The 26,812-nt window shown below is 39.8% G+C and overlaps 1 non-coding gene across 1 annotated transcript; it reads left to right on the top strand.

Moving 5' to 3' along the window:
- Window positions 1–12,147: 12,147 nt before the first annotated feature.
- On the top strand, window positions 12,148–12,254 carry LOC141644885 (small nucleolar RNA R71). The gene has a single exon (XR_012544487.1). It is a non-coding gene; the product is annotated as a small nucleolar RNA R71 (small nucleolar RNA).
- Window positions 12,255–26,812: the final 14,558 nt, after the last annotated feature.

Here is a 26,812-nt window from a genome sequence, read left to right as displayed (position 1 = left end):
CAATTAAGACAAAAGGCACAAGTTCTCACTTACACAATTTATCAAACACCTTGTATGCAATACTAAGAAGACAAATTCTACACCATAGACTCAAAACAATCAACCTATCATGCCCAATAATCCGATTTAGACTCCCCCTAAACCCTAGAAGGGTAACTACTCACTCATGTTTAGGTTGTTCAAGCAAGTAAATGGAGAAAACCAAACAACAACAAGAGAAGACATGATAATGATTCTAGTAATTATAAAAGACAAAACAAAATGTAAACAATTGATTAACAAAGTAAATAAGAGAAGGGATATACCAACAAAAGTAAAGATGATTGCTTTGAATGAATAAATAAAGGAAATCCTCCACAATCTCCCAATACAATCCTCAAAAACCAAGTGTAAACAATTGATTCTCACTAATACTAACTAATTTCACTAAGTAATTAATAATTATTATGGAAAGATTAAAGCTTGATTAAGAAAAGATTACAATAATTAGGGAAAGTTTTCAGATCTAGGGTTATGTATACAAAGGGTTTAAGGAGGGGGTATTTATAGTCTTGCATAAGATTAAGAAGAAAAGAGGAGAAAAGCCCAAATCCGTCATCTGCTGCGTTCTGTCGGTGGACCGGCTGTCGGTTCGCCTACCGGCAGGGCACTCAAAATGAACTTCAAGTTGGAATTTAGCTGGCAAGTGTGTTCTGCCGGTGGACCAGCTGTCGGCCTGCCGGCAGAACACTGTCTTCAAAGTCTTCAAATCCCTTAGGATGTTGCGTTCTTCCGGTGGACCGGCTACCGGTGCTCCTACCGGTAGCGAGGCCAAACTTCTTTTTCTCCTTCAATTCAAATTAATTCTAGCTGTTGTGTTCTACCGGTGGGCCGGCTGCCGACCTGCTGGCAGAACACAACATTCAGGTTGATTTCTTCCTTCTCTTTGGCAAAGTGGGGGATGTGTTCTGCCGGTGGCCAGACCAGCTGCCGGTCTGCTGGCAGAACACAACATTCAGCAATTTTCACCTCTTCTTCATGTAAAGGCATTGGAATGCCTTCCTTGCTCCAATTCCTCCATACTCGACTCGATTCCTGAAAGAGGATACACCAAATCACAGGTACGGGGATTGGGCACAAAATACAAGGAAAGGCATATAAAACCGACTCGACATGGGTCGGAATGCGTAAAAGAAAAGGGAAAGTTTGGTCCAAATAAATCATATATCAAACCTTCCCACACTTAAACCTTACTCGTCCTCGAGTAAGTCCAAAATCAATGTACAAGTCACTATTATAATAGATATGGAGAGTGGGTGCACAATATAAGCATCACTCAACTAAGCTACTACCTAAGCCGATCGAGTATTAGCGCACTCAACGCCCCTTCAACTCACAATTTGACACTCATGAGGGGAAAGTGCCCTATTGCAAGGCAAGTTGGGTCTTGCTACAAAAATGCGATGCAACTATCATGAAAGCACGTAACCAAGCAATAGAATGCATCTAACAAAATGGTCCACTTTCCTCATCTAAGTGGCCGAATTTTCAAGCAACAAAACATGGTCTTGGTCGGGAGCACCGTCTCAGAAGTTCCAATGGAGGTGCCAACCCCCTAAGCATGACTCAAGCAACCCTCGTGTGACCAATGCTCAAGAAACACATTCAAGAGCGGGGAAAGGGGAAGTAGGCAAGTCCGTCGAGAATTACCGAACCAACACGAGATTCAACCAAGGGGCCCATGACTAAGGGGACCTAGGCAACGACATCCTCGCGGTTTTCACTCGTCACTCAATGAAAGAACAAGGTGATTTTTGTGACACGTAGTAACCAAAATCACTCTCCTAACTCGACTAGCGAAGACGTGCCCGCAATCTAATGTGTAAGATCGTCCTATGTCCGACGAAATGCAAACAAAAGTAAAGTGCACACGATATGAAGCAAGGGTTGTAACGGGGCTAGGGAGTAGGTCAAAATGGGATTGGTGCAAGCACCGTTTGGATATGTGGAGTTCAAATCAAGAATCGCCGACACATCGTAACCCATTTCTTATTGCAACACATGCGACACGTCTATGCCCTAACATAGCATGGATCACCAAAACTATGCAAAAATTGCATAAACCCAACTCAAATTGGAAAAACTTGAAAGTACTCCTCTTATTTCAACAAATGGTAACGTCTACACCGTAACAAAGGCTCGGTTTCCCAAACCATGCAAAAAATGTGTAAACCCGACTCATTTTGGAAAAACATCAATTTGTCCTTTTATTTAGCAACGGCTTTTTCTACCCCGTTTAATGATGAGGAGGGGTATTGCTTGCCTTTTTCTTTTCTTGACAACAAATATATACAACACGCATGACTTAATTTTTTTTTTTTGATTTTCCATAACTTTTTCACTTTTCTATTTTGTTTTTCATTTCTTTTTCAAAACCTCTTATTTATATACAATGCCAAATATACACCGAATTCCGACCTAAGTGGATATGTACACTATCCACCACTACAAAACAAATCACCTCCTATAACACAACTACAAAACCGACCAATTCTTGATCAAGGAAGGGTGGTTATGGAATGTAGCTATTTTGGTGTGTTTGCCAAATGGAAAGGCTAAAGCTCAAAGGGGGTGAAACAAAAAGGGAGATAATGGAAGGGACAAAACAAGGCTATTTGGCTATGTGAGGTTCATACAAACTGATTTTCCTTCATATCACGTGCACAAAATGTAATGCAATTTCACGGTCTAAGGACAAAATGACACACTTATGCGTCTTGATGTGACACGCCTCGCGAGGAGGCCTACTCTCAAACCTAGATGAGGGTGGGGTATGAATGTACCCACCCTAGGAGGCTATACCCTTACCTTTGAATAGCTAAGTCGAGCCTTAGGTCTAGCCTACGACCCTAGGCCTCACAAGGTCGGTCCAAACTCATTGGTCAAGCCCGCCTCCCTCGGCTAACTAAGAGGTCACGGGTGCGAGTCACGGGGATACTTGGTTCCCTTCCTAGACCAACTTCATGCAAAACATTTATATACAAACGGATGTGAAACTTCAAATTGAAAAACATGTATATACAAGAACATATGCATGCGAGAATCGAAAATGAACACAAGGTAAACATGCAACAACTTTGACTAATCCTAGCAACACATCAACACCAACAATCCACAAGTTCCCAAAGGGAACATCCAAGGCACAAAATCTCATTCTCCTTCAAATATACAAGAGATAAAAAGAAAAAACGGTAAAGGAGTAAGAGATTAGAACGAGTTTACCAAGCGACTTCTAGCTCCTTTTTGCCTCGAATGGTCGATGTCTATGTCAAAGGTTAGCCAACAAACAACATATATATATATATATACAATGCAATGTTTTTGTAATTTTTGTAATTTTTCAATTTTTAGGCATTTTTTGAAATTTTATCAAATTTAAAGGTATATACAAATATAAACAAATATTCAGAAAGTGGATATTTCCCTCCCCACACTTAAACATTACTCGTCTTCGAGTAAGTCTCTAAGGGAACAAGTTTAGGGAGAGAAGAGGTAAAACAAAGGAACATGTTTTTGTATTTTTGAAAATATAAATAACATATTTTTGTGTTTTTAGAATATATGAATTTCCTCCCCACACTTATTTATTTACATGAGTTTCAAATGGAAATAAATGTGTGGCGGAAATTAAGAACGAAAATGCAAGTTTTGGTTTTTTTTTTAGGCCCTCCCCACACTTATTCATTTACATGGGAGGGCAAGTTGGAGAATTAAAAGAACTTGTTTTTTGGATTTTTGAATATTTGAAAAGAAATAACATGTTTTTGTATTTTTAAATTGGTGGAATTTCCTCCCCACACTTATTTATTTACATATTTCCAAAGGAAATAAATGTGTGGAGGAAATTCGGAAATGAAATACATGTTTTTGGTGATTTTTAATTTTTCAGTTTTTTAGTGGTTTTCAAATAAGCATGCAATGTATGATCTAACCTATATGCAATATTGAAATACGATGCAAGTTATACTATATGAATGCAATAACTAAATGTGACAATATATTACAAATTTGAAATCTAATGCAATCCTATATGAATGCAACTAAGTGAATTTCTAACTAAATGCATGCGAAAAATTAAACATGAATGAGAGAATTTGGATTAAGGGAGAGGTCATACTTGTCATTTTGGATTGATTAGGGAGGAGGATGGGCCACCAACTCGGACCTCGGGACTAGGAGCCCATCTCATCATCATCATCATTTTCTCTGGTACTAAACTCGGAGCCTTGAATCAAGTCATCGGGGTTGAAGGTGAAACCACCTCCACTACCGCCGGTACCCATGAGACCTCCCGTGAAGTTTCCACTCATGTTCATCACACCGCCATCACCTCCCGTAGAAGCATCTCCCATAAAGGCCCCACCGGACCCCAAAGCACCCACGTCACTAGAAAAGTAGGGTCGGATGTCCCCCACCCAATGGGCATCATGCCCTTCCGGTGGATACTCGGGCCTAGGGGGAAAAATGGGGGCGGAAAAGTAGTCCGGTTGGAGGTTAAGACCTCCGTGGACCATCCTCCCGTCCTTGGGGTAGTTCTCGTCGGGCCAAGTAAAGTAGGAATGGTGTGGGGCATCAAATGGGACGTAGTCCCGTCTACAAAAGTCATCGTAGATCGGGTACGAACCGGTGGATTGATCATAATAAATGCGGTCCAATTTCCGCCCCAAAACATCCTTCTCGCTAGCGGCCTTGCCCGTGGCAATATCCATCCTCTCCATCCACTCGGTAAGGGAAGGTGCTAAGGGAGGATAGGAAGGTGGGTTCGAGGAGGACGCCTCACCTTGTTGGAATTGTCATGGTGGGGGTTGGTGGGTTTGTGGCACGGTGTATTGTAGGAAGGAAGGAGTGTCCACTCTACGATCTCGTGAATATACACGTGGAATATTAGGAGGAGGTTGGTCGGTGGGTGGTTCTTCTTCAATTTCAAGGAGGTCGTCATCTTTGTCCTTCTCAATTTTGATTGCCGTGACATTGGGGAGTGGGATTGAATTCTTGTAATTGATTTGCCAATACTCCTTATCGTCGATGGGGGTTGACCTTAAGCCAACCAAGCTTGGTGCCCAAGTAATGCTTGGTTAAATAAGTGTCCCCGGGTATCCAATTCATGGTAGAAAGGTCTACCGGACGGTCCAAATTACGGGCAATACGGGTGATGATGCCACCCACATGTATTGGGACTTTTTGCCCCGGAGAACTGGCAATCTTTGACAAATGAATGGCAAGGTGGTGAGCCACATTAATTTTGAAGGCGGTGGGTTTTGTAAACAAGTAGGACCCCAAAATTTCAAGTTCATTGGTCCGGAATACCCACGGCTCATCCACCGCAAGAACAGTGCATCCCATAAATCGATGCCTCACCCGAATGACGGGATTGTGGCAACTAATCGCAGCCCTTTTCACTCCAACTTTATTCTCTAGGCCGGAAATTGCCTTCCACACTCGGGAATAATGAAAATCAGCGGGTGGGTTATGTGACGCGGCAATTTCTAACCCAAACATATGAGCCAACCGACCCAATAAAATATTATGCTCCCGGTTCATAAGGCGGAAACTAAGGGTAGCCACCATATTTGTTTGTCGGTGCTTTGTAATCCGCAAACTACTCAAAAATTCCCAAGTGATTCGGGGGTAAGTATATTCATGCATTGAGTGCATTCCCCTCATTCCTACCCCGGCAAAAAGAGCTTCCGTTTCCCAAATAACCCGAGGGCCGACAAGGACGGATGATAAAGAAACTTAGTGAGGGTTAGGGGACGATTTTTAAATAGAATGAACTTACCCTTTTGAGTTTGGGTGGCAAACTCAACCGTAGGAAAATCCGGGTCGGGATTAGTGTCGTTGGCGGCTCGAGCAATCAACTCGGCTTGATCCCTTGCAACATAGGCTCTTGTTCTCCTTCCCGACATTGTGAAGATTAGAGGTGATTGGTGAAGGTTGATGGAGGATTGGTTGAGATTTGAGAGAGTTAGGGTTAAAAAGGGGGGGAAAAGATGGAGGAATGAAGAAGAATTTAGGCGAAATGAATGAGAAAAGAGGGGTTGTCGTGTTTTAATTTGGGTCTGTGTGTTGCGTTGTGCCGGTATGCGAACCGACAGCCGGTCTGTCGGCTGAGCACACCCCCTATTTTCTAATTTTTTCGAATTTTTCTCCAGAAATTTTGGTCTAGCTACCAGTGGACGAACCGGCTGCCGGTCCACCGGTAGAACACTCTCCTCAATCCCAATTTTCCTTTGCCAGGTGTGTCCTGCCGGTGAGCCGGCTGCCGGCCTACCGGCAGAACACTACTCCACTCATAAAATCAACTTCTTCAGGTGTGTCTAGCCGGTGGGCCGGCTGCCGGCCTGCCGGCAGAACACACTCCCTATCATCAATTCGTCATGTTTTTAGCTAACTATGTGTGCCCTGCCGGTGAGCCGGCCTACCGGCAGAACACAACACTTCTTCAATTTTCTTCAAAATAATTTGGTCTCGGTGCCGGCAGGGGCACCGGCCTACCGGCAGAACACTACATTCAGCTCTTTTTCACTTGTTTTCTTTCAATTTGTTCAATTTTCATTAACTCGGAATTCGAGCTTTTTCGTTGACCCCGGGATTCGTGTTTTCCACAATTACGCCGACGCATCATGTCGGGATTTCGGGTCAAACGAAAATAATGCTAGTTTTCTTCAAATGTGACCTCCGTCACCAATCCAAAGTTGACAAAGTATGGTTCCAAATCTCTCATTATCTACCTAAAATGCATGCTATATACAAATGGTGGTTCTTGTGGAACTCCACCAAACCAAGGCTTGCTCAATTTTGAAATCAATCATCCCCCAAGGATGGGGGGTCTTCCAAATCAACTTCATTTCGGGTCTCAATAGGTAGACCTTCATAGAAGTACTTAATTCGATGACCATTCACCTTGAAACATTCTCCCTTGTCATTCTTCAACTCAAAGGAACCGTAAGGGAACACGGCGACTACCTCAAAGGGTCCCGACCACCGAGACCTCAACTTCCCGGGAAATAGTTGAAAACGGGAGTTGAAGAGTAGTACCTTGTCACCCACAACGATCACCTTTCTTGTGATTTTCGAATCATGCCATTTCTTGGTCCTTTCCTTGTAAAGTCTTGCACTCACATAAGCATTCATCCTCAACTCATCAAGTTCATTGAGTTGAAGAAACCTCTTGTTTCCCGCGACATCTAAGTCATAGTTGAGCTCTTTGAGGGCCCATCTTGCTTTGTGCTCCAACTCGAGAGGTAGGTGACAAGACTTGCCATGGACCAACCGGTAAGGAGTAGTGCCGATTGGGGTCTTGTATGCGGTTCTTAGAGCCCACAACACATCATTGAGCTTAGCACTCCAATCCTTTCTAGACTTGTTCACAACCCGCTCCAATATAGTCTTGATTTGTCTATTGGAGACTTCCACTTGTCCATTTGTTTGGGGGTGGTAAGCTAGAGCTACCTTATGCCGGACACCGTACTTCTTGAGGAGTGCATAAATGGTTCGGTTGATGAAATGTGAAACACCATCACTTATAACGGCCCGGGACACTCCAAAACGGGGGAAAATATAGTCTTTGAAAATCTTTGAAATAACCTTTGAGTCATTGGTAGGGGCGGCTATTGCTTCGATCCACTTGGACACATAGTCCACCGCAACTAATATATATTGGTTGCCAAATTAAGATGGGAATGGTCCCATGAAATCCACACCCCACACATCGAAAAGCTCAAAATCCAAAATGTTGTTCAATGGCATCTCATCTCTCCTTCCAATGTTACCTCTTCTTTGACAAGAATCACAAGAGTGTACCATGGCATATGCATCTTTGAATAGGGAGGACCAATAGAAGCCACAATGAAGAACCCGAGCTTGGGTCCTAGATGTGGACAAGTGCCCCCCATAAGTGGTAGCATGGCAAGCTTGGAGAATTGCACGGCCTTCTTCTTGAGAGACACATCTCCGGTAAATCCCATCATTGCATATTCTATAGAGGTAAGGGTCCTCCCAAACATATCTCTTTGATTCATATCTCAACTTCTTCTTAGCTTGGCTATCAAATTCTTCAGGGATAAAGTTAGAACTCAAGAAATTGGCTATATCCGCATACCAAGGGGTGGAATGGGTAATAGCAAGGATAGAATCGTCGGGTAACCATTCATCAATAGGGACCCCATCGTCTTTGTCCCCTCGGGACTCCTTAGTTAACCTCGAAAGATGATCCGCCACAAGGTTTCGGATCCCGGCTTGTCCTTAATCTCTAGATCAAATTCTTGAAGGAGTAGCACCCATCTCAAAAGTCGGGGTTTAGCATCCTTCTTCACCATCAATTGTCTCAAGGCGGTGTGATCGGAGTAAACCACCACCTTAGACCCAACAAGGTATTGCCGAAACTTTTCCACGGCATGGACAATTGCTAGCATCTCTTTCTCGGTTGTAGAATACCCGCATTGTGTTTGATCAAGGGTTTTATTTGTATAGTATATCACATGGTGCTTCCTATCCACCATTTGACCAAGTACCGCACCAACCACGAAGTCCGAAGCGTCACACATGATCTCAAAGGGGAGGTTCCAATCCGGAGCCCGGATTATTGGTGTCGTGACCAATGCTCTCTTCAACCTATGAAAAGCTTCAAGACAAGATTCATCAAACACAAAGGGGGCATCTTTGAGGAGTAATGAGGTCAATGGTTTTGCTATCTTTGAAAAATCTTTGATGAAACGCCTATAGAATCCGGCGTGGCCTAGAAAACTTCTCACTCCCTTTACATTGGAAGGAGGTGACAAGTTCTCTATAACGGCAACTTTAGCACCATCAACCTCAATACCCCTATTAGAGACAACGTGACCGAGTACAACCCCTTCCTCTACCATAAAATGGCATTTTTCCCAATTAAGGACGAGTTTGTGCTCCTCACATCTCTTCAACACACTAGTCAAGTTCTCAAGACCATGATCAAATGAGTCCCCATGGACACTAAAGTCGTCCATGAAAATTTTCATGTTTTTCTCTAGAAAGTCCGAAAAGATGGCCATCATGCACCTTTGAAAGGTGTCGGGCGCATTGCAAAGCCCGAATGGCATCCTACGGTAGGCATAGACTCCTATTGGACAAGTGAAGGTCGTCTTCTCTTGGTCATCCGGGTGGATGGGAATTTGGAAGAACCCGAAATAACCGTCTAAGAAGCAATAGTATGCATGGCCCGCGAGCCTTTCTAGCATTTGGTCAATGAAGGGAATCGGGAAATGGTCTTTTAGGGTGGCGGCATTGAGCTTCCGATAGTCAATACACATGCGCCACCCGGTCACGGGTCTAGTTGGTAGGGTGGTTCCATCCTCTTGTTCAACCATTTGTACCCCCCCCCCCTCGTTTCTTTGGGACCACGTGAACCGGACTAACCCATTTACTATCGGTTATTTGGTAGATAATTCCGGCCTCTAGAAGTTTCAACACTTCACTTTTTACCACCTCGGCCATTTTTGGGTAAATCCGCCTAAGACCGTCAACATTGGGTTGACTTCCCTCTTCTAAAACTATTCTATGCATGCACAAACTCGGGCTTAAGCCCTTGATGTCATCAATGCTATACCTAAGTGCCCCTCTATGAGTTTTCAAGATTTCCAAAAGCTTCTTTTCTTGGGACTCACTTAGGTTAGCATTCATGGTCACCGGGCAAGCCTCCCCCTCATCAAGGAAAGCATACTTGAGTGAGGGAGGTAAGGGTTTGAGTTGTACCTTTGGAGGGAGAAAGCCCTCCACTTTCTTCAAAAGTTCCTCATCAACTTCATGGTCTTCCTTCATAGCTTCATCATGCAAAGAGATTTGAAAAACCTCTTCCATCTCCGCTTCTTCACGGGCTATTTCATGTACCACCTCATCTATCAACTCAATAGTGCTCAACCTTTCCATCTTTGGTCATTTCATCAAGTTCGGTAGGTTAAATTCGACGTTGTTGCCCTCGATTTGGAAGGTTAGCCGCTCATTCTTCACATCAATGAGAACTCCTCTGGTAGCCAAGAATGGCCTACCAAGGATGATGGGAGTATGGCTATCCTCCGGAATATCGAGGACAACAAAATCGGCGGGAATTAAAAGTTTTCCAACTTTGACGGGTATGTCTTCAAGCACCCCCATGGGGTGCTTTACGGACCTATCCGCCAATTGGAGAGTCATTGAAGTGGGAGCAAGGTTTTGAATGCCGATTTTCTTGGCAACCTTTAAAGGAATAACACTCACACTTGCTCCCAAATCACAAAGAGCTCTAGATATGGGCACACCACCAACTACACATGGGATTGAAAAGCTCCCCGGGTCACCAAGCTTAGTGGGCATTTTATTAAGGATATGAGCACTACATGCCTCTTCCATAGCCACTATTTCTTGATCACACAAGACTCTTTTCTTTGTCAAAATATCTTTTAAAAATTTTGAGTAGGTTGGCATGTTCATAATCACCTCCGTAAAGGGTAGGGTAACCTCAAGTTTCTCAAGCATGTCACAAAACTTGGCATACTTAAGGTTTTCCCTACTCTTTATGGCTCTTGAAGGGTAAGGAATTTTTGGAACAAGTTGAGAATTGGAAGGTACCTTTGGAGGAGCCGAATTCTTTGTTACCTTTTTAGAGTGTTGCAAAGGCACTTGTTCAACAACTTCCTCCTCATAAGGGAGGTCTTCCACATATCCATCAACATCCTTGTCCTCTTGAATTACCCTTCTAGACAAATCTTCACAAGCTTTCTTTCCTTTCTTGTCTTCACTAGCTCTTCCCAATGGTTCAATGGGTGAGCTTTCCTCTTCACCATTCACTTCCAATTCATTCCCCTTGGGATCTTCATCAATTTCCACCACAAGGTCCTTGTAGGGGTCCTCAAGCTCTACACCACTCCTTAGCACTACCGCATGAGCATGGTGGCTATTTGAGGCATTCTTGGAGCTTTGTCCTTGGGCCAATAAACCACCGGGTGGCCGTTGAGGGTTAGCCATAGCATGAGAAGCCATCCTAGATTCCATTTCTCTCATGTCCTTAAGTAAGGTAGCCCTCAAGTTTGCTTGTTCTTATTGAGTTGCCTTAGCAAAATTTGTCATCTCTTGACTATGTTGAAGTTGCATGTTCTTTATCATCTTCAAAAGCTCAACTTGAGAGAGCTCACCTTGGGGTTCTTGATAAGGTTGGTTGGCTAATGGAACCCATAGTCATACCGAGCATTGGAACCTTGGTTGTTGTTTTGCCCCCCTTGGAAGTTAGCTCTAAGACCATTGTTGTTGAAGTTTGATCCTTGACCTTGTTCTTGAAACCCTTGAACATACCCTTGCCCAAATCCTTGGTTTGCTTGGTTCACTTGATTCCCTTGGTAAAACCCTTAGTTGCTTTGATTTCCACCAAAATCTTGGTATCCTTGTGGTTGACTCCCATAATTTTGGTTTTGATTGTTGTTTGGTCATTGGTTTTGATTCCCGGGATTAGTTCTTGGGTTGGGGAATATTCCCCTTTGTTGAGCAAAACCGGGTGGATTGTTTGGGGCTTGTGGTTGAAGGTGTTGTGGGTTTTGAACATTGGTACTTTTGTAACTAAAGTTGGGGTGGTTCCTTAAACCGGGGTGGTAGAAATTGGTATTTGGATTGTAGACCTTTGGGTTGTTGAAAGGTGGTCTTGTGGGTCTTGAATTGTTGTTAAAGCTTTGAAAAGCGTTAACCTCTTGAACATTTTCATCGTAGACACCATTGTAATTGTTGGCACACAAGTCATATGTGTGACCACTCCCTCCACAAAGTTCACAACTTGAGACTTGAGCCACTTTCTCCATGGGTGCCCCATGTGAGGTTGTGGCTTGGTGCACTTGATTTCTTTGAAACTTCTCAAATTGTTTTGTGAGTAAGTCGAGCTTGGCATTTGTCTCGGAGTTGGAGGAGTTTTCCTTATGAAACTTCCCATTCCTTCTTAGCATGTTTCCTCTAGAACCATAGTTTGCTTCCGAATCTACCATTTTCTTGATCAATGCCGTGCCCTCTTCATCACTAAAGTGATCAAATCCTCCCCCCGCGGAGGCATTTACCATCTCCTTAGTCCTCGGTAGCAGAGTTTGAAAGAATGTTTGAGTGATGTACCATTCCGGTATTCCATGGTGGGGGCAACTTGCTATCAAGTCTTGATAACGGTTCCAAGCTTCACCCAAAGACTCCCCATCCTCTTGTTGAAATGTATGAATCTCATTACGGAGCATCGCGGTCTTCGATGAAGGGTAATATTCGGCCATGAATGTTTTAGCCAAGGCATCCCATGTAGTGAAGGTATCTGGTGGGTGAATGTTCAACCATCGGTCCGCTTTGCCCGTCAATGAAAACGGAAACAACATCATTCTCAAGGTGTCTTCCGACACCCCATTCTTTTTCGTCATTGAAACCTTCCTCTTAAACTTCCGGAGATGAGCATGGGCATCCTCTTCAATATGCCCCCTCGAAAAAATCCTTCTCAATCAACCCGACTTGGGCGGGATGCATTTCAAAGTTGTTTGGGGCCTAGGTGCCGAAATTGATAGGGTTACATGAATCATTATGGTTAGGCCAGTTATGATCTCTAAGAGCCATTTGTGGTGGTGGATTTGGTATTTGATGTGGTGGTGTTTGAGGTGGGCTATTATAATTAGGGAAGTTATGAAAAGGGTTTTCTAGTAGAGTCTCAATTGTGAGGTTTGGTTGAAGTGTGGTTGTGGTATCAATATTTTGTGGGATGTGTAAATTTAGTTGGTCAAAGTTTGCTTGAGGGGAACTATTCCTAACTCTCTCGAGGGTCCTTGTCCTCAAGGTTTTAAAAAGCCTTTCGGAGTCGGATTTGAAGAGAAGAGCTTGGTGGTTCCTTCTAGGCATGCACTTGACAAATCGTTAGTCTCCTAGTGTTTTTACACACTAGGGGAAGGCAAGAAATCACACTCTATAAAGAACACACAACTACTAAAACAAACTAACAATTGAAATAAGACTAAAGCAAAGACTCTAAGTAAAACTTAGTATAACCTAAAGCCATCCCCGGCAACGGCGCCATTTGATGTGTAAGTTTTACCGGTAGGGTCAAGTCGCTTACCACCAACAAAATTTAACCCAATTTAAGCCTAAATCGGGGTCGAACCACGAGGATGGGGTGGATTTCTACTTAGTCTAAGTAAGAGTCTAGTCTAGTCAAAATGAAGGAAAAGGGTTTGATTTAAGCTACTCGATGCAACTAAACAAAATAGTGAAGAAATATGTGTTCAAATGATTAAAGGCTAGGGTTTTCGGGGTCATCTAAATGAACTATGGGCAAACAAGTCGATTTAAATAGTCTATGATGAAGGTTTGTCCTAGGATAGGAATCAATCTCTTGATAATCCTAAAGGCGGTCACCAACTCTCGTTGAGCAACTACCCTTCTTAAAGCATGCACAAAGATCACCACAAACTCTCATTTAATGAAAGAATTAAGCAATTAAGACAAAAGGCACAAGTTCTCACTTACACAATTTATCAAACACCTTGTATGCAATACTAAGAAAGACAAATTCTACACCATAGACTCAAAACAATCAACCTATCATGCCCAATAATCCGATTTAGACTCCCCCTAAACCCTAGAAGGGTAACTACTCACTCATGTTTAGGTTGTTCAAGCAAGTAAATGGAGAAAACCAAACAACAACAAGAGAAGACATGATAATGATTCTAGCAATTATAAAAGACAAAACAAAATGTAAACAATTGATTAACAAAGTAAATAAGAGAAGGGATATACCAACAAAAGTAAAGATGATTACTTTGATTGAATAAATGAAGGAAATCTTCCACAATCTCCCAATACAATCCTCAAAAACCAAGTGTAAACAATTGATTCTCACTAATACTAACTAATTTCACTAAGTAATTAATAATTATTATGGAAAGATTAAAGCTTGATTAAGGAAAGATTACAATAATTAGGGAAAGTTTTCAGATCTAGGGTTATGTATACAAAGGGTTTAAGGAGGGGGTATTTATAGTCTTGCATAAGATTAAGAAGAAAAGAGGAGAAAAGCCCAAATCTGTCATCTGCTGCGTTCTGCCGGTGGACCAGTTGCCGGTTCGCCTACCGGCAGGGCACTCAAAATGAACTTCAAGTTGGAATTTAGCTGGCAAGTGTGTTCTGCCGGTGGACCGGCTGCCGGCCTGCCGGCAGAACACTGTCTTCAAAGTCTTCAAATCCCTTAGGATGTTGCGTTCTTCCGGTGGACCGGCTACCGGTGCTCCTACCGGTAGCGAGGCCAAACTTCTTTTTCTCCTTCAATTCAAATTAATTCTAGCTGCTGTGTTCTACCGGTGGGCCGGCTGCCGGCCTGCCGGCAGAACACAACATTCAGGTTGATTTCTTCCTTCTCTTTGGCAAAGTGGGGGATGTGTTATGTCGGTGGCCAGACCGGCTGCCGGTCTGCCGGCAGAACACAACATTCAGCAATTTTCACCTTTTCTTCATGTAAAGGCATTGGAATGCCTTCCTTGCCCCAATTCCTCCATACTCGACTCGATTCCTGAAAGAGGATACACCAAATCACAGGTACGGGGATTGGGCACAAAAAACAAGGAAAGGCATATAAAACCGACTCGACATGGGTCGGAATGCGTAAAAGAAAAGGGAAAATTTGGTCCAAATAAATCATATATCAGTTCAGTGAAGAAAAACGAAAAAAAATAGGCCCATAGCCTTAAGATCGGAAATTTTACTAGTTGTAACAGGTAAAATTAGGTTAAGTTCAGTGAAAGATAAATGAGTGTATAGGTAAGATTAATATGGGTTAAAACATAGGTTGAATTAATATAGGAAGAAAAGGCATAGGTTGAATTATTCTCATGAAATAACCCAAATAATAATCACTAAAATATTACACTTATAAATTACATAATCACCATCAATTTCAAAAAGCAACCAATCTTACAATTATATTCGAATTCGTATAAACAATCCCCAATTATATACAAGGAATAAATCTAGTAAAATAATAACATTTCAAGTGAACTTCGTCGCCGAAATCATCTAATATGTACCCAAACTCGAAGTCATGACACTAGCTTTGCTCCTGCACGAAGGGGAAAAAACCAAGCAGTAAAATCTTGTAGATTTATTGCAACATGATACTCAACATGTAAAGCTAATTTTCAAAATGGATTGAGAGTAGCTAGATATGTACTAGGTACGCCATATTCAAGGAACTAAGAGAATTACTCCAAGAGACCGCCAGTGAATGGCGCGGAATAAGGATATCCACAAACAATCTGATGGCCAATTAGTAGCTATATAAGGAAGGTCAATGTTCCATAAGAAGTGATCCCTTCACATTTGAATTAATAGAACACTTGACTCTGAAAATGAAACACACATACTTGACAAATTCAAGCCTCAACACTTGATCAACGTATATACACAACAATGTTAAGGAAACATTTACAATAGTGCGCCTTAAATAAAGCCAGCTCGGAGAAAAAGAAGGGAAAAAAACTTGCACTTACCCAAACCACTACTGCCCTTGTTATTAATGTTGCTTTGTCTAGCTTTAAGGTTAGATTGGTTGTTAAATACATACATGCCTCTATGTGAGACAATGGGAATAGGTGTAAAAACAAAGGCAGCCTAGCACATAGCAAAATCAAGCAAAGGAAATGGTGAAACATTAAGGAAATTCAAGTTCCATGTTACATCCTTAGGACTAGCCCATAGCAAAATTAAGCGAATAAATGGTAAAATATTCTGCAAACTCAAAATCCCATATTACATCCCAAACATCAAGACTGAGATTAAGCACTAGCGGGAGAAAAAGCAATATCTTGTTTGATACTCAAAGATAGTTCTTAATGAGAAAGACCGTTATTAACGATGAAACACATGATGGATCAACTAAAAGATATGGAATCGAAGGAGCAAATAAATTATCAAGGACGGATAGTCAGATATCACTGCCATTCTAAGGAATACCAGTTAGTTATCTGCACAAGTCATATGTCACACCCCTTAATCAACCATGACTAATAGTAGCGACTAGCAAACTGAACACAATGTGTTAAATACAGCAAAATTATAAAGAAGCCCACCAAAATAAAATGTTGTCAAAGCGTAATTAATGAAAACGAAACCAATTAATGAAAACTATGCTAACTAGAATCCAACAAGCAGGGCATTGATCAACAAGAAACAAACCGAGAACTGAAGTACTCATGTACACACACTTGCACAACTATCAAACACACTGAACTTATTAACATTAAACAAGGTAAGTAAACAAACGCATTAATCAATGTATATATGAAGTTAATTAAGTATAAGAGTCTGGTGCAAACACTCCCCAAAGAAAACAATCAGCATTAATTATTTGATCAACTAGACAGTAGACAACCAAGCCACCAACCCACGACTTAGCTATGCCTCCGCGTAGTACGCGAACCAAGCTAGACGTGTTTGACCATGGGAAACCCATTGTTTCGTACGCATAACAGAGCACCCACAAGTAGCCATTCCATATCCAAACCCTCATAAGCAATAACATCGAAGGAAAGAGAATAAACAGCAAAGCGGTTATTAAGTTGAACAAATTCGAAGGCTGACATATGGTAAATGAAACTTGAAACAAAAAGGTAAAACATGATTCCTAGCATCACTAGAAAAAACAGTCAGTCAGTTCTACACTGCTTAAAAATCAAAATCAAGTAGAACAAGTTCCAAAATAGCAACACCGTCTTAGTAAGCAAGTGATTAACCAAGTACCAATATAAGTGGACAAGTTACAAAAAAGAATCATATAACGATGATTGGAGTAAATTTATTAGGGTATTAGGCCCATTAGGGTTTAGTAGTGACGGCTACGTCACGTCTCTAGGGTTTTAGTAATGCGTAGGGTTTCTTGTAAGGTATTATAAATACCGATCATTCCCCTTATATCAACAACACAACATCAATAACACAATTCTCTCTATGCAATCATCTCCCCTCTATAATCCTAACATGGTATCATAGCCAGGTATACCCTAATAAAATTACTACATGTAAACTTATATGAATCCAAAATCCTTAAATTGATCGATACTAACTAATTAGCAAGTCTAGCCATTTAAAGTTTGATACTTCAAACACAACAACAACAACAACAACAACAACAACAACAACAACAACAACAACAAAGGTATATGTATCGTTCTACAACAATCTAATTAAGAATAAATCGAACAACCCATCATAAACCCTAAAAAAATTAAAATGAAATTGATGAAAAATGAGTACCTATTATCGACGAATTGGCTGGAAGGAGCAGAAAGCAATAGTAGGCAGCACCGGTCTTGTTAGGAGTGCGTTTGGTGGTGGCGATGTGCGGCAAGGCGAGGTAAGGAGAGTAGTGGGGAGGCGAGGAGAGTAGTGGGGGTGCTAACGGCTACTGCTAAGAAACGAATGAAAATAAAAAGGAATAAAAAGATTTGTAATTGAGGTTGAAAATATCTAAAAAGCTAAGAAATCGGTTTAGATTCAACAGTTTGTTAGCTTATTTTAAGAAACCGGTTTTAAAACATCAACGGTTTCTTATGTTGAGAGACCGGTTTGAAAACTTAACCGGTTTCTTATTAGTGATCTCTTTGCTATTTTTTGTAGTAGTGAAATAATGTTGTAGTGTAGTTGACTGGGTGACATAAATGACATTAGAACTAAAAGTACAGACATTAATGTGATATACGACAAAATGAACCTTAAAATAATATGTAACTAATATAGTTAACACGGTCACATTAACACAAAAAATATAAACATCCATTATATTCAAACATATAGACATATATACTACACTCAAAACCCATACACTAATATTCAAGTTAACAATGATAAAACTTTACACAAATCAAACTTTATAATCCATGAGATGACAACATCAATATTATGCAATAATACCATAAAAATATAAATAACATGTAATAATAATAACATAAAAAATCTTATTCTTTAATTTGTATTAAGATGTTCTATGATAATAATGATTATAATAATTATAATGATAATATGCTCTAAGTTCTCCACAATATAAATACCCTAAGAATACATACCTTCCTCATCGTCTTTTTCGTCAAAGATTGATGAAGTATCCCACCATCATCATTTTCGTCTTCCATTGTTTGATAGGGCACCATCAACTACTATTTCCGTCAAAGATTGGTGAACATCCCGCCATTTTTAGGAGATTTTCAGATGTAAATGATGTAGAAAATAGAGAGAAAATGGATGGAAAATGGATGATGAAAGTTTGAGTAGATGTTTTAAGAGTAGAAAGATAAAGGCCCTGTTCTTTTGGACTGAAACGGATCTGATCTGAACTGAACTGAACTTATAGGATCTGAACCGAACTGAACTGAACTTATAGGATCTGAACTGAACTTATAGGATCTGAACTTTTCTGAACTTATAGGATCTGAACTGAACTGAACTTATAGGATCTGAACTGAACTGAACTTATAAGATCTGAACTGAACTTGTAGGATCTGAACTGAATTTATAGGAACCGAATTTAAATTAACTTAATTTAATTTAATTGAACTATTATTATTATTATTATTATTATTATTATTATTATTACTGTTGTTGTTGTTGTTGTTATTATTATTATTATTATTATTATTATTATTATTATTATTATTATTATTATTATTATTATTATTATTATTATTAGGGATATTTCATGGGAATAATCCAACCTAAGCCCCATCTTCTCATATTAATCCATCTTAATCTTTAACTGAGAATAATCTTATCTATTGCATCATTTAACTTGTATTTAACCCATGGAAGGAAAACCTAAAGAACCGGTTTTCTTGACTATTTGACCCTAATTAGTCACCCTTACACTCCTCCCACGTCTCCAACAGACTGTCCTCTAACCACCACCCTCCTGTAATCGTCCCACCTAACCCCATGCCAACCACCACCCACCACCCACAACTGAACCCACACATACCACCATTTGTAAATTCATTTCCCTCTTTTCTTCTTCTTCTTCAAAACAAGAAATTAAACAAACCCAGATTTTGACGGTAATGTGAAGGGATTATCAAACAAGATATTTTCATCTAAACTACCATAAATTAGGACTACATAATGGCAAACGAATCAGGAAAAGCAGCCAATTTTTAAACTTTGATTGTGCCATGTACAAGCTTCATTTGAGCAAACCCAGACTTTGACAAGAAACCCAAACTTTGATTGTGCAAGGTACTTTGATTGTGCAAATCTTCATTTGAATCCAAAACAAGAAAATAACATTCATTTTCAATTTCATTTGAATCCAAAACAAGCCTCTTATTGCAGGTTTATAGACCTCGGCTTCACTGGAGTCACATCTATTTTTAGTTTCATCTATGTTCTTCTTCTTCTACTTAAAACCCTTTTCTCCATTTTTATATCAATCTCATTTAATTTTCTGGGTTTTGACTGGTGGTTGGCTGGGTAAGGTTGAGGGTGCTGGCCGGAGTAGTGGTGGGTGTGTTGGAGCTTGTGTCCTCCACAAATTAGTGTGATAACATTTGTAAATCTCTTACAGGTTCACAAGGGTATACTTCGTATATTTAATCAGTTGATTAACGTTTACCTAATAACGGTTGGCTTGCTAGAAAGTTTGACGTTATTATCATACAGATGGCGGTGATCAACTGGTCCCTAAAGGTCACACCTATAGGACGTGTTTGAGAAATGTGGTCATAGAAATATAATCACACTGATGCCCAAAATGACTAAAAAGTTAGTCGATGTGTTGATGAGATAATTATTTAATGAAAATTAAATAATATTAGTTGAGACGAATTAACTGTCAATTCGTAAATTAAATATAATAAGTTATATTTGATTAAATATATATAATGTTAGCTTGGACGAATTAATCTGTTAATTCGTAATTAAATATAATCAGTTATATCTAATATCAACAAGTTGAATGTGTCATAGTGGTAATAGTGAGGGTACACAAGCCAAGAGGTCATGGGTTCGATCCTCACTAGATGACAATTTAACACATATTATATATTTTTTTGGAAAGACCAAAATAAGGAAAATACACTCCTTATTTTCGGTCTGGTTGGCCGAAAATTAGAATGTTTTTTTCTTTCCTAATTGGTTCCAGATTTCGGTCTGTATAAAAATAAAGGGAGAGAATTATTTCTACCCTAATTCTTTTTCTTGACCTAGCCTCCTCTCTCATCACAAAACACAAAAACAACTAAATTTTACAGAAAATTTTAGATCGATTTCTAGCATAATCAAGGGGCATATCTCATATCGTCTTGGGTGCAGCTGATAGGCGAATATCAATTTTGATATTGTTCTTAGGCCAATTTTGCTAGGACCGAAGGTTAATTCTAAATCCTTATACTTTGTTTATGTATTTTGTTTATGACCTTTAATCATCATTGTTAAAATTCGTTATAATCCTTCTAGTTTAAGGGAAGTATACAGATTATTTCTCACAAGTGGTATCAGAGCATTAGGCCAAGATTTTATTTTTGATGATTTTCATAAAATATGTATGTAAACAATGGGGATTTCGAAAAAAAAAAAATTTAGGGTTTTCGGCTGAATTTTTTTGTGTCGAGAGAATTTTTTTCGGCCTGTTTTTCCTTTGTTGATGATTTATTTCCATTTGATTCATATGAATTATTGTTTTAATATGTTAAGATGATAATAAAATGAATTTGTAGATACCTTGATTTAATTCGGATTAAATTAAATTGTTAATGGAATAATCATGTCGATGAGACAAGAACTTGTTTTTTCTATATAGTTTTAGCATATAAGATTAATCATGTTCATTAATTCACTTGCTAAATCACGTTCTATATGGCAATTGTAAACATTTTCTTCATCAGTTTTGTTTTAGGGCAATTCTTGCCGCAAGTTTTTTTTGTGACGGCTGTTTTATTTTTTATTTTTTTGCCGTTGTTGTTGTTTTTTTTTCCTGTTCGGTACTGTTCACTGTGAACAGTGTTCATAAAAAAAAAAAAAAAAAAAAAAAAAAAAAAAAAAAAAAAAAAACTGTTTTTTTTTTGGGTTATTTTTCTTTTTTTGCCGAATCTAAAAGAAAAAGAAAAGGAAAGTTTTTTTCTTTCCTTGTTTTTGCCTTATTTCCGAAAAAAAAAAAATTTATTTGCTGTTTTTTTTGTCAGCCGTGAGCTGAGATTAAAAAAAAAAATGTTTTCCTTTTTGCCGAGACCCAAAAGGAAGAAAAATTGGATTTTGTTTTTTTATTTTGGCCAATTAGTTATTGTGAATCGGTTCACAATTTAAAGATACCTAGTTATTTTAAAGCAGTTTAAAATTTTGACGAATAGAATTCATATTACAAGTTTAATATGGATTAAGAATGAAATTAATGTGATTAAATTGCGGAATTGTCACTTAATTTAATTTAAATAGGTGGTTTGGATAAATTAATCAACATAATTAAAGAATTGTGTAATGTATGTTTAATTTATTTTAGTTGATGTTTTTAATTTTGTTGAATGAATCGAATGAATGAATTTTATTTACGTATTTAATTTTGCAATCGGTTGTAATTTGTAATACTTAGTGTAGCCTTAGTCAAATTATGTTTTCGTAATGAAGGAAACATGATTTTTATGTAATTATGAGATCTCGAATCTCCTTTATTTTAGTTTTGGGTTTTGAAATTAGAATGTAATAAATAGGTCAATTATGTAATTTTATTTATTGTAATTTCAAAGAAGACTAAAGATGAAGATTCAAGCTCACTCCCGCTACATGGATCAAGATGGAACATCAAGACAAGCTTCTCGGGTCCAAGGATGGATTCCAAACTTGTATTTATTGTTCATTTTGATAGGATAGGCCACACTAGGACTTTTATTGTTTTTTTTACGTTTTTCATTATTATTGCGTTTCATTCACATGTTAGTAATTGCATCATTTTCCGCCTAAAACCAAACCACCTACTTCTAAAATGCATGAAAATTGACTCATATAGGTTGTATGTTAGTTTTCATGGACATGCAGATGTCACGGACTTTAAGCCATCACTTTAGTTTAATCATTATCGCATGCTAGATTATAGTTCACTTAAAATGAATTTAAATAAAGTTGATGGGATCTTCCTCTAAAACGGAAATTGAGATTAGTCTTTATAAGGGCAAACATCTATGAATCCCTTCTTCGTCGGTAGGCCTAATATGACCCCTTCTACGTTGGGTAAGTAGTTGTGTTGACTTAGTTTACCTCAACATCATAGTCCGAAGAGTTTCTCGTGATTATGATTGACTAAAGATAGTATTTACAGAAATTTATCGACCAAGAATTCTAACGGTAGAATTAGCTAAAAGGTTAGCTTATCAATTTACAGAGAATTGAGTCTTGGGGTCATTTATATAATTCTTGAGGGAGGTCAATTGTATAAATGTTTTTTAGTCTTCGCGTTATGACATTAGTTCATTAGACTTAAAATAAAAACGATGCACATGCTTATTATTTTATTCTTCTTTCGCAGTGTAGAACACGTTTATTATCAATAATCTTTGTTACAACAAATGGTGGAAATAACGCAATCCCAATGCCTAGTGCCACACTAGATCGTTCGTCCTGGCTTAAAATGTTCATGGACCAAATGAATCGTCTACTCGATCGAAGAATGATGGGTCCAATTTTGCGGATCGGGAGGCGGCACTACGGAATGCATCATGCTGGCGACGGTAAGCTCGGGTATTTAATCGAGCCAATACCGGTCAACCAGGCCCAAATGCAGGAGTCAACGAGTCACTCGCTTATAGTGATTTCGTTATGGAAGCGGGTGCGATAAAGAACATACTCATCTTTGCAATGGAAACCAATTTGCAGAGACGCTTCATTGCCCAAGGTGCAAAAAAAATTTTCACCACGCTCACTAACGAGTTCTCAAAGGCACCGAGAATCGTTACATATGAGCATACCTGTCGCTTCTTTGATGCGAAACTCCAGAAGGGCCAACCGGTTAGCCCACACATTCTTCACATGATTGAGAATGTCGAGAAACTGGAGGCACTGAATTGTAAAATCAGTGAGAGCATTGTCATTGACCGAATGCTTCATTCTCTTCACGATGGTTTTGCCCTTTTCAGGGCGAACTACTACATGAATGACTTGAAAAAGAGTCCTCATGAGCTACACTCTCTTCTCGTACAGACCGAGAAGGATATGAAATTGAGTGGGAGCATGAAGCAGGATGTTCTCACGATTCACAACAAGAGTAAAGGTAAGGGCAAGGCTCATGGCGACCTAGCTGTAGGTAAGCCAAAGTTCAAGAAGCCAGGAAACGGTAAGAGTGCGCCTGGTGAGTAGTGGCTCACGTGGCAAGACAAAGAGCAAGGGCGGTGACATAGAGGGCCACCATTGTCACAAGACTCGACATTGGAGGAGGAACTGTCCCGTCTACCGTAAGGACATCAAGGTAGGCCGCGTCGTTCCTGTTGGTATGTCATCTTATATTCATATGATTGAGATTAACCATGCAAGTTTCGGAACTTGGGTACTAGATACTGGTTGTGGTTCTCATCTGTGTAATCATTTGCAGGGCCTAAAGAACATCATACCTCTCGAAAAAGGTGATGTGGACCTGCGAGTCGGGAATGGAGCACGAGTTCTTTCGCCTCGAAGGGAACATATGTAATCCAACTCCCTAGTGGTTTTGAGTTATCTTTAAATAACTGTTACTATGTACCCAGTTTATCTAAGAATATTATATCTGTTTCCGTTCTTGCTAAAGACGGTTTTACATTTTCAATAAAGGATAATAGTTGTATTTTTTCTTTTAATGAAATGATTTATGACAAAGCAGTTTCCATGAATGGAATTTATATCTTAGATCAAACCACGGAAGTATTACACATGAATAATAAGAAATTAAAGGTTGGTGACAAAGATCAAATATATCTATGGCATTGTCGAATGGGACACATAAATGAGAAACGCGTGAAGAAACTCGTCGATAATGGCACTATTCCCGTATTCGGATTTTCTACATATGGCACGTGCGAATCATGTCTCATTGGCAAGATGACTCGAATTTCCTTCAAAGGTGTTGGAATGCGCGCTAGTGACCTATTAGGACTCATACATACGGACGTATGTGGACCTATGTCAATTACCGCTAGAGATGGCTATAGATATTTTATCACTTTTACGGACGATTTGAGTAGATACGGATATGTCTACTTAATGAAGCATCAAAGTGAGTCCTTTGAGAAATTCAAGGAATACCAGAATAGGGCTGAGAACCTCTTGGGTAGAAAGATTAAAGCACTCCGTTCGGATCGGGGTGGCGAATATCTTTCAAATGAGTTTGATCAATACCGAAAGATGTGGAATCATTTTGCGATTAACTCCACCTGGAACACCTCAATTGAATGGTGTGTCCGAACGGAGAAATCGAACCTTACTTGATATGGTTCGATCCATGATGAGTCACACCGTAGTGCCTGATTCATTATGGGGTTATGCTCTTTTGTCAACTGCTCTTATACTTAACCGAAGTCCATCTAAAGCTGTCGACAAGACTCCATATGAAATGTGGAAGGGAACGGTCCCCAACTTGTCCTTTATTTGGGTTTGGGGTTGCGAGGCTTATGTCAAGTGGAGACACGAGGATAAGCTCGGCCCGCGATCGGTCAAGACATACTTTATAGGTTATCCAAAAGGAACATTTGGTCATTACTTCTATTCGCCTACCGAACATCGAGTTTTTGTTGCGGCTAGTGCGACGTTCTTAGAGAAAGAATTTCTCGAGAACAAGTCGAGTAATAGAACCTTCGAGCTGTCGGAGATTCCAGAACCAACAACCGAGGAACAGATGGAGGAAGCTGTACCTCCAACTGATGATACGGTTAATATTCCTGAGGAACCTGGGAGGTCGGGTAGAGACTCTCATCCTCCGGACAAATACATTGGTATGGTCGAGGAGAATGACGTTTTACTTCTAGAAAGTAATGAACCCGCAACCTATAAAGGTTTTATGGCCTGTTCCGACTCAAAGTTATGGCTCGAAGCCATGCAATCCGAGATGGACTCCATGTATGAGAATAACGTATGGGATCTAGTTGATTTACCTAATAAGGTAAAACCTCTACAGTGCAAATGGCTTTACAAAATAAAGCGTTCTGTAGACGCGCAACCAGATATCTATAAGGCACAACTAGTGGCAAAAGGTTTCACTCAAGTGCAAGGATTGCATTATGATGATATTTTTGCACCTGTAGTCATGCTACGTTCCATTCGGATAATCTTAGCGATTGCCGCATTTCATGATTATGAGATTTGGCAAATGGATGTGAAAACCGCCTTCTTAAACGGTTATTTGGAGGAAGAGTTGTACATGGTGCAACCCGAAGGTTTCATAGATCCTGAGCATCCTAAGAAAGTATGCAAGCTTAAACGTTCCATTTACGGACTTAAGCAAACTTCTCGGAGTTGGAATCATCGTTTCGACCAAGTGATAAAAGAGTATGGTTTCACTCGATCGGTCGAAGAACCATGCTTATATATCAAGTCGAGTGGGAGCAAGATTGTATTCTTGATATTGTATGTCGATGACATACTCTTGATTGGGAATGACATTCCTCTCCTTTCTTCGGTTAAAGAATGGTTGAAGAACCATTTCCAGATGAAAGATCTGGGTGAGGCACAGCGCATTTTGGGAATCCGTATCTACTGAGATAGATCACGACGGACGTTATCACTTAGTCAGGAGTCTTATTTAGATAAGGTTCTTGAGAGGTTCAGTATGACCAACTCCAAGAAGGGGAACCTTCCTATGACGACTGGGATGCAGTTGAGCAAGTCTCAGTCACCCACGACGCCTGAAGGGATTGAGCGCATGAGTCGTGTTCCTTATGCATCTGCAATAGGATCGATCATGTATGCCATGATATGCACACGTCCAGACGTGGCATATGCATTGAGTATGACGAGTCGGTACCAAAAGACTCAGGTGAAACACCTTTGGATAGCGAGTCAAAAATATCCTCAAGTATCTACGGAGGACTAAGGATTGGGTATTGACTTATGGAGGCGATACTAAGCTATGCGCAACCGCTTACGCAGATGCTAGCTTCCAAACGGATCGAGATGATTCAAAATCTCAGTCCGGGTTCGTCTTCTCTCTTAATGGTGCTGCGGTCAGCTGGAAGAGTTCCAAACAGAGTGTTGTAGCATATTCTACTACTGAATCCGAGTACTATGCCGCTTCGGAGGCAACAAAGGAAGCGATATGGATGCGTCAATTCTTACAAGGGCTTTCGGTAGTTCCTAGTTCGAATGACCCAATCACCATCTATTGTGACAATAGAGGTGCCATCTTCCAGGCTAAGGAGCCAAAGTCTAGCAACAAATCTAGACATGTACTTCGGAAAGCTCACCTGATCCGTGATTACGTGGAGCAAGAAGAGATAGTGATTGACAAGATTGCGACGGATGATAACATCGCGGATCCTCTCACCAAACCGTTGAATTATGATAAGCATGTAGGGCATGTTAACTCCATGGGAATTAAACATATTCCTGAGTTGTAGTACTTGATTATGGATTTGATACATTATCTTTTTCATATACTATTTATAACTTCATCGTTTTATATATATAATATTTTGTTTTTCATGTGGATTGTACTGACAACATTGAACGCCACAAAGTGAACTGAATTACATTATATTTGTTTTGGTCCGTAATCGCCAATGTGAGCTGATAACTCCGGCTATTATATTGTGCAGTCGATTGATGGTGGGTT

Source organism: Silene latifolia, chromosome 2, assembly GCF_048544455.1.
Source record: "Silene latifolia isolate original U9 population chromosome 2, ASM4854445v1, whole genome shotgun sequence".
Classification (NCBI taxonomy): domain Eukaryota; kingdom Viridiplantae; phylum Streptophyta; class Magnoliopsida; order Caryophyllales; family Caryophyllaceae; genus Silene; species Silene latifolia.
The sequence above is the reverse complement of the archived record's forward strand: the minus strand, read 5'-3'. Positions and strand labels throughout refer to the sequence as shown.